Below are 10,324 nucleotides of genomic sequence, written 5' to 3'. Positions count from 1 at the left end.
AAAGTACATAAGACTATGTCTTTGATAGTGTCTCCAAACTCTAGAATGTAGTTTGATGTGTAAGCTGCTTAAAACTCCTTGTTCTCAAGACAGCATGCTTAAGTGAAAACACCCAAGGGAGACAGAATTTAAAATGCCCAATGGTTCAGAATGCCAATCTGAAGGGTAGTAATTAGCTTCAGGCTATCAGGGCCACTTAGCAGTATTATCTTACCTTTTTGACTTTCCAAGAGACAGAAGACAAACTTTTCAGTTAGATAATTCAAAATTTTAATGTGGACCATGAGCTTAGAACTGCTATTTGGAGCACTCTGTTTTGTTTGTAAGACCATGCTAAGCAAAGATGAACAACCACCTTGCAATTTGGAACCCTGCAAATACTATCTCTAACAGACAAGGGAACTGTGAGTCACTATGCCTGATGGACATAGCTGAAAATCTACCCTACAGAAACTGCGGCAAAGCAAACTCAGTAATATTTAGAATCATACCTCATAACAACATGGCATGTGTTCCTGGGATGAAAGAATGGCATGTTCTGCTTTGTCTTATAAAAGTGATCTTAATTTTAGTGATAAAAAAGCCAAGGCTCTCATAGGCTAAGAAACTCAACTAAACTCATTTACAACTAAGACACGAGAGGACTTCTAACATAGTCATGGTACCAGCACACTTGACCAGGAATTTTACTCTTTTCATACTAGTCTCTATGATTCAACAGGAACTTGAATGGATAGTTTTCATTAATGTGGAGCACAGGTTAGAATGATAATACTCAGAGTTTTTCAAAATGTCAACCTTGGTGTGTTTCTTCTTTCTCCACCTTTAAAACCAATCTTTTAAATCCTTCACTATTAAAGTAACCTTGGAGTAATTTTTACAAAGAACTACTGGCAAGTAAGGGATGCTGAGAGTGGGGAAAAGTAATCTTCCACAGGGAGGAGCACACGGAATTTTTATCCAACACCAAATGGTCAGTCCTGAAAACATGCATACAAGTAACATTATCCAGACAGAGAAGGTTGAGTTTAGAAATATGGATGTGTATACATATATGCAAGCAATAACAATTAATGAAAGAAGAGGTCACAAATTTGAAAGTAAGGGGTATGTGAAAGGGTTTGAAGGGAAGGAAAAGAAGAGAGAAATGATGCAATTATACTATACCTCTTCTTTTTAAAGTGGAGGGAAGGAAAAAAGTATGTTAGGTGATTGACATAGACATATTAAAAGACATGGTTTCCAAGGTGTTTACGAATGGAACAAAGAGAAAGGTTCTGGGCACAATATGAATCACTAAAAGAGAAAAAATAAATAATGAATGCAAATAAACTCTCAAGAATATATCTTTTACTTGTCATTTTGTTCAAAAGGATTTGTGTCACAGAGGCCCATGTTCAGGTCAGTTCTGATATACTATCCCAAGTATGTCCTTTCCATCTAGCTCTTACTCACTGTTAAACCAGCCTTACTCCAATCATCTTGACAAAAGAAGAGAAAAGAAATGAAAAGAGATAAAGGACTGAACTCTAAGATTCTCCCATATCATCAAGAGACAGCAGGGCTAATGTTAGTCTAGTCATCACATTTTCTCCTTTTGTTGACGAGAAAGGGGCCTCTTTCGTGAATAATTCTTAAAGAGGACTAGAGCAGGAAACTGAGTCAGGAAAGTGATGTTTAGAATTCTGTAGATGGCCATATCTCCTTATCTGAGTCAGGAAATACCACTTCAAAGACCCTTGCATGAGGCAGTACATGCAAGGGCCACGTCACACTGTCTCAGAAGGATGTGAAACACAACAACTCCCAACCACACATGGGTAGAACTGTGCTCTCTGATTTCTATCAAAAGCAATCTGAATGTGTTTGCCACAGTGAGTGTGGTCAGAGCTCTACAGATGTGTGCACACACTCAAACTCATCACATTAAACATGATCATTTTTATAGCAGTCGTGTTTCATTAACGATTTTAAAAGAGAAATGTAAATGCTCTTTTCTTCAAGCAACCTGCAATCTGATCATGTGAATTGGAGTTGATGAATGGGCTCTGTTTACATTGCCAAGCTTAATTATGGGTGCTCACAAAATACAATGTGCTTATTTACTGTCATTATTATTAGTAAAGGCTAAATAAATCTTTTATGAAGTCAGACTAGTTGAACTGAAAGTGGAAACTACTACCAGCAGTGGTAGGATTAGCTATGCAGTTTCATTTCCTAACACAGCAAGACAGCCTCTAATCTGTACCAAAGATAGAAATATTTAATAGAGATGTAGTAGCTTGTAGTAGTTCAAAATCTAGTAGGAAGAACACAGAGGAGACATGCATATGTACATGCATACATAAATCTGGTAACAAACAATCACACATGGTAAGAGGTACTTAATGAGCACACTGGGTACAACAATTTAAGGCAAAAGCAAAAAACAAAAACTATGTTCACATCTGCTGATAATTTGACTCCATTTTTTCTTCCAATCCAAACTTATGTATGTTTTTTGACATTAGTTATAGACATGCTTAATGCTTCTAGTTAGACACATTCACAAATACACGCCATACTTACATGATGATGAAGATACACCCCACAAGGGGATGGTGTAGGTAAACAGAACCAGAGCAAACTTTTTGCTTATATTTCTTGTTCTCTGGGCTGCATTTCACGGTAAGCCACAGGTAAGCTGTTCATCTAATGCCTCTGCCAATGAATTTGCTAGGATGTATTTCACAGGAAATGTCTGAATCACCGCTTTTAATAGTGTGTGTGTGTGTGCACGAGTGCGTGTGTGTGTGTGTGTGTGTGTGTGTGTGTGTGTGTGTGTGTGTGTGTGTGTGTGTGTGTGTGTATGAGGAGACAGAGAGAAATGGAAAAGTTGATTGTTGATGCTTCTATTTTTTGCAGCAACTCCTTGTTGTAGATGGGAGGAATACAGTCTTCATCAGTCGGAACACCACCTGAAGTTTTGAACAAGTTAAAGCTTGGCATTTTGAAAGAAGGCAGGATATAAGTAATTAAACATACATATGCGAGGGAAATAAAATTGAACTTTAAGGGCAAGTCTGGGTCTTAAGGATGCAATACCCTAAAATTTCCAACTTCTCAGTAATTCCATAAATTGATGCTAAGAAATGCAGAGGGCTTTTTTCTTCATTTTTGTGACTTTTTTTTTACTATGAGCAAGTGTGCGTGTGTGGGGGGGCAGACAGACAGACAAATAGACAGACAGACAGACAGAAAAACAAAGTCATAATACAGGAGATAGAAGGGGAGAAAAAGGAAGGAAGAAAGAAAAGATGGGAGGGAGGGGAAGAGAAGTGGGGAGGGATACAGACAGTATCCTGGTATTTTCAGTGAGGTTCAGGCATTTTAGTCTGAAGGCAAAGGTTTTTCATACTGAATATTCAAGTAAAAGCAAACTTCAAATTATCCCAGCCCGGCAATGGAGCTTAACAATATTAATTCGTATCTTCACTTGCCATCCACCTTCACATAACATTTAACAAGAACATGGCTGTGCTATGTACCCAGCAATACCAACAGAGCCAGAAGTACCACTCACATTTGTATATTCTTGGCTGCAGACAATTTCAAGTAGATTAAAAAAAAATCTTCACATGCGGAACTCCAGGAGTCAGAAAGACAGCTCAAGAGTTGAGAGAACATACTGCTTTTGAAGAGGGAGTTTTATTCTTAGCATCCATATTGGGCATGTCATAACTGCCTGTAACTCTAGTTCCAGGAGTTCTAACACCTTCTTCTGGCCTCCCTGGCCACCTGCATTCACAGGTACATTCTCAGACACATACAGAAAAAATAAAAATAAAACTTTTAAATTTTTGTTATGAATATGCTGCTCACATGTATGTGGATGTGCCCCATGTGTGCACATTGCCCATGAAGGCCAGAACAGGGCATCGTGTTTCTGTGGAACAACATATGAAGGTTGTTAGCCTTCAGTGAGGGTGCCGGGAACCAAACTGGGGTCCTCTGTAAAAGCAGCCAGGTTTTGTTTGTTTTTTTTGTTTGTTTTTGCTGTTGTTGTTTTTAACCTCTGAGTCATCTATTCAACCCCAAATAAATGATTTTTTAAAAATGTGAGACTGTAAGGCAAAGTGGACTCTGGTGACAAATATGAGAGATCATAGAAATCTGAAAAAGTAAAACTGGATGACACTTTTAGAAACCACTATAGGATTCCCACAATCATTCTTTGCTTAGAACACATTTTGTAGTTTCTTAAAAGAAACTGCTACTTAATGTGTGGATGATCATCATTTGGCAGAAACCCCGACAGTGGCTGTAGTAAAAACGTTTAACGATCAGTGGGGACTTGCCCTGACATTACAATACCTGTGGTGTTGCAAAGCCACACCTAACCAGGATTAGCCCACAAACAGGTGGAAAAGGAACTATTGGCAGCTAGCAGGTCGCAGCTGACATGTTTGTCCTTGATGATCTGCCACTAGAGAATGATAGACCAGTAAACAGACCCTAGTCTATTTTGATATCTGAGTTCTGGCACCTGCTCTTTTTCCCTGTGCTAAAGCCAAAGCCTACTCTCAATTTTCATTCCTTGATTAGTAGAAGAGAGCAGCTGGTGGTGCAGAATAGTAGGGGGCTCCCATTTATTTGAAAGAATACACACTGAAAAAAACCAAATGAATTAAGCTGGGGCTCTAACTCAGTGGTAGAGTACTTGTTAGCACAGATGCCCTTAGATTCAGTTCTCAGTATCACACATCTTAAAAATCCTCTTTTATTTAACTCATTAAACTTTGCATTAAGCCTGATGAGTCTGAAAATAGGTCAAATTTTCCTATTCAATCTTACATAAGAATTACAAGGGTTTAACAGAGAGAGGGAGGGGGAGGGGGAGAAAGAGAGGGAGAGGGAGAGGGAACATCTAAACTACAAAACATAATTGTTTCTCTAAAACTGAAAGTCTTACCAGAAGTTCTTGGTAGTTTGGGTATAAGTAATATCAAGTTGCCATATCTTTGAAAAGGATCATCCAAAATAAAAAAGAGCATTCAAAAATCATATTATGAATGTATGAATCTCCATTCACAAGGTTGCTGCTTTATTTTCAAAGACTCATATTTACCCCTATCAAACATCAACATGTAGCATAAAATATTGTGGACAAGTACTTAATCATTCCTCCACACAAGGTTGGGGCTCCCCCCCAAAAAAGAACTTTTCTTTCTATAAACTTTTCTTTCTATAGTTCATCACAGTGCCTTACACATAATAAGCTAAATTCTCATGGTTAGAATTTTGTTTTGTTTTATTAAATAATGCCATTATCTGGCACTGCAAGTGTTTTGCCCCAAATCATTGAACAGCCTGCAAATTATTGTCCAGAAATCTAATTACAAACATGTAATAACTCATACTAACTTTCACATAAACTCTAACTGCATGACTCTCTAATCTTGAAAATTAATCTCTACCTAGTGAAATAATCTTATATCTGAATAAGCTTCACAGAAAGAACATGCACGCACACAAAGAGAAAGAGACAGAGACAGAGACAGAGGGGTAAAGAGACAGACAGTCAGACAGTCAGACAGACAGATATATGGGGGAGATAGTTTGGTTACCAAGGGATAATCTGACCCAACTGCCTAACTGCCCTGAAAGTAAAGTACTAAGTACTAATGAATAAAAACAGCAGTAGGTAAAGAACCTGTCTTCTCCTACCATGTACACAATTCAAGTACACTAAAAGTTCATATCACAAACACAAAATGACTTTTGAATCTTACCCATCCTAATGTCTCTAAGTCTATTACTGTCCCTTATTTGTACTATCTATGTATTTAATCTCATTATCAACGCCCTCATTTTAATCAACAATAAAAATAATGAGTTAGGACAGAGACCAAGATGGATCTGCTTGATGCTTCACCTAAAAGATCTGTCTCATTAGACACTGATCAACTAAAATTTATTCTTTGAAGATAATAATCAGTCATGAACTTCGGTGCCCATCCTCACTCTGAACTTACTAGTTCGTCTCCAAAGAAAATGTTCCCCTCCTTCCCAAAAACATAAAAGATAAACTTAAATTTTTAAAAACTCACCAAAGATGCTAAGAATGATGACTGGATATGAAGTTGGGAAATTGAAGAAAAACAGAGTTAGAGTTTGGAAACCTGTTACAATTCTCTGCTGTTCAGATGGCATGATTCAAGTAATAGGACTCTGGGCATTTTCCAGTAGAAGAATGACTCATCCTCTAAGCTTTTCTACTTCGAAAATTCCATTTTTCTTTGTAGAACATCATGGATGATAGGTGAGGAAAATGTAGAGAAATTGATCAAAGGGAACAAAGATCATTTAGTATTAATCTGTTTTTAATGTAAACATAGTATGAGGACTACAGTTCATGACATTGCCATATATTCATGAAATTCGCCAAGACTGTAGGTGTTCAGTGTTGTCATCACTAAATACATGTAAACAAAACAAGAGCTAACACAATGTACCAAGCATAGAACACACATTTAAGAACAAGGTAGACAATACCTTCCTAAATCAAATCCTGACTTTCTAAGGCCCATCCTCTTTATATCTTCACAGATAGTAACTAAATTTTCAATCAAGGATGCTTATGCGAGCATCTATTATTATGACACATTCCTTTTATCAGATGATGAAAGTAAGCTCCAGAAAATGCAAATAATTTTCCATAGATCCGCACAGAAGACTACCTTATGAGTTGAAACTAGAAATTCCTTTCCTGACTTCTGACAGAGTATAACTCTACGATTATTCCCAAACTCAGCTAGAGGCTTAAAAACTCTGTCTTGCCTTGGCCACAAAGTTTAAACTATATGCTGCTTTTGTTTCTTTGTGTGTATATGTCTCTCTGTGTGTACACATGTGCTTGCAGTTACAAGTGCATATATGTGTGTAAAAAAACTGCATCAAACCTCAACCTCATTCCTCTATAACACTTGACTTAATTTTTTGAAACAGTCTCTTGCTGAACCTGGAGCTTAGTGATTTGGTTAGACTGGCTGGCTTCCCAGAAAGCCCCAAGGACATTCCTGACTCTGCCTCCCTAGTGCTAGGATTACAGGTACACAACATTGAACCAGCCTTTTTCCCCAAGGATATAGTTCAAACTCAGACTCTCATGGTTGTGGGGAAAGAATTTAACTGATTGAACCAGATCTCTATTGGCTACATAGTGCTTTTATGTATTTCTTGAAGCACTTCCAAATTTGACAATCTATGTTTTCTTTGACTCTGACTCTTTTTTTCATGGACTTTGAGAACTGAATAAGAGAAGAAGGAGAGGAGAGGAGAGGAGAGGAGAGAGAGAGAGAGAGAGAGAGAGAGAGAGAGAGAGAGAGAGAGAGAGAGAGACAATCAAGATCAGTGATATGCTTTAGTCAGCATTTGTCCCTTGTAACCCACAGCCTAATAGCTTACATGTGACCAAATTGCTGTGAAACATGTGGTCAGATTCAAAGCTTGGATAAGAATAAACATTTCTATCTAACAGAGACCAAGTGAATAATATGAGATTGAGTGGTAAGATTATAAGTGAGGAATAATTCCAGACCACATGTTATTTTGAAACAGAAATGCTTAATTGTTTGAACCACCCTAAGAACACATAATGAGTATGTAAACACGCAATTCACCCCAAAGCAAAACATTCCTAACAGATTTAAATGCTTAATGGAACAATTCAAACAATGATACACTATATCACAAAGTTTTCATGAGAAAGAAATTATCTACTGAAACAGAGAAACAGTCAGGCTAAAGTCTTAAGTGTTTAAAGTCTCACTGTTGGTATGAAAAACTGGGCATGTGAGAGAGGAAAATGGGCATTTCAACCTTACTAAGAGTTAGTCCTCTCCTGAACATTGCAAATGCCTCCACTAAAAGAAAAAAGGCAACCTGAACAAAAAAAAGAGAAAATCAACTTTTCCAGATGCACAAATCCAAGAGCAGAAACAGAAACAATATGAAACACAAAGACATTATGTCTCCTCCACCATTATTATGCTGACAATGCTGCATAACGAAAATGACCAAGAAGAATTTCCAGACAAAGAATTTAAAAGAGTGACTGTAAATATCCTCAAACAATTCATAGAAGACAGGGCTATACTGCAAGAGAACAAAACCAAGGAGATAAGGAAATAAGGAAGTCAATCCAAGGTGTCAAAACTGAATTCAACAAAGAACTAGAATTGCTGAAGTCCAACTAAAGTGATGCTTAAAAGTGAAAAAAAAAATCAATGAGTCAAATAACAATCTGAATGGAAAGCCTCATTATTAGAACAGATCAAGAGAAAAAGAACCTGACAATCAAAGCTGGAAGACAAAGTAGAAGAGTAACAAGAAGAGTTAAAAAAAAAAAGAACAGATGAAAACTTTGAATTAGTAGCATTATCCTAATACCAAAAAGGAATGAATGAATAAATTAATTAATAAATTAAAAACCCAACTAAAACAAAGAATATGGGCCAATGTCTTTGATGAACACTGATGCAAAAATTGTCAAGGACACATCAAAATATATCACCTACCACAATCAAGTCAGCTTTATCCCAGATATGCACAAAGGGTACTCAAGGCTGCAGAAAGGAAGTTGTTTCTTAAGGCAAGCCCAAATGAAATCACTGTCTTACAAACTACAAGTATGTCCACGAAAACTAAGAACAAGTAGGGATATTCATAGTGCCCACTCCTGTTCAATCCAGTGCTTGAAATCTTAGCTATAGTAACAAGGCAACAGAAGTAAATAAGGGTAAACAGGAATTGAAGAAGTCAAAGTATACTTATTGGTGGATGATATGACTATATATCATGATGACTCCACCCATACAAAAATCCCATGCAGCTGATAAATACATTCAGTAAGGTAGCAGGACACAGCATTAACATACACACACAACAACAACAACAACAACCATTCCTATATGCTAGTGGTTTTTAACCTGTGGATCACAGTCCTTTCAGGGGTCACATGTAAGACATCCTGCATATCCGATATTTATATTACGATTCATAACAGTGGCAAAATTATAGTTATGAAGTACCAAAGAAATAATTTTTTTAATTTTATGGTTAGGGTCACCATAACATAAGGAACTATATTAAAGGGTTGCAGCATTAGGAAAGTTGAGAAGCACTGCTGTACACCACCAACAAGCATACCTAGAAAAAGTTAGGGAAATAATCCTATTCACAATAAACTCAAAATATGTCTTAAAATAAATCTATCCAAGGAAGTACAATGAAAACTTTAAGACACTAAAAATGTAATTGAGTAAGATACCAGAAGATGGAAGAAACCTCCCATCTTCTTGAGTTGCTTGGCTGAATATTGTGAAATTGGCCATTCTACCAAAATCAACTATCAATTCAATTCAATCTGCATCTAAATTTCAATGCAATTTTTCACATTGAAAAAGATCTGAAAATTTGTACAGAACCATGTAAAATACAGGTTAACCAAAACAATCTTTATATATATATATATATATGCTGGTATATAACCATCCCTGATTTCAAGTTATACTACAAAGGTATAGTAACAAAAACAGCATGGCGCTTGTAGCACTCCCACAGCCTGGCAAATGGAACCATCAGGTCTTGCCCTACCTATTTTCCTCTACCTTGATAAATCGTTAGATTATATTCCTAAAGCTAGTCCTCAAGGTCTATTCCCTTGTTTGGCTACTTCCTTATGCCTGAATAAAACTCCAAGGTCCGGCAATCAAAAGTCATACTTTGGCTACACTAGATTAACAGGTCCAATCAGGATTTACCAACTCATCCTAGAACAGACTTCCTCTTTTTTTCTTCGTAAAAACCCACTCCTGCAAAAAGTACCTTCTGCCTGCCTTTGTCCGATACAGAGGCAGCCCCACACACCCTGTTCATAATGAAATCTTCTTTGTGCTGAGAATTTGGTGTCTGGGTATATTCTGTGCTCATTCTAAGGTCTCTTAAGGATTGACACAAAAAACATACACACTGGTCAGGGGAACAGAATTGAGGACTCAGATATATAATCTTGTATTCTACAACTACCTGATTTTTGGCAAAAATGCCAAAAGCATACACTGAAGAAAAGGCAAATGCTGTTGGTCTAACTGGATAGCTACATGTAGAAGAATGAAAATGAGTCCATAGCTCTTACTACACTGTAGTGGATCAAGGGTTTCAACATAACAGCTGATACCCAAAACCTCTGAAAGGTAAAAATAAGGAATAGCCTTCACCTTATAAGCAAAGGAAAGGACTGGCTGGACAGCACCCTAGTAGTGCAGGCTCTAAGACCAACCAT

The sequence above is a fragment of the Rattus rattus genome, chromosome X (assembly GCF_011064425.1).
Source record: "Rattus rattus isolate New Zealand chromosome X, Rrattus_CSIRO_v1, whole genome shotgun sequence".
NCBI classification, from domain to species: domain Eukaryota; kingdom Metazoa; phylum Chordata; class Mammalia; order Rodentia; family Muridae; genus Rattus; species Rattus rattus.
Note: the sequence above shows the minus strand (reverse complement) of the source record.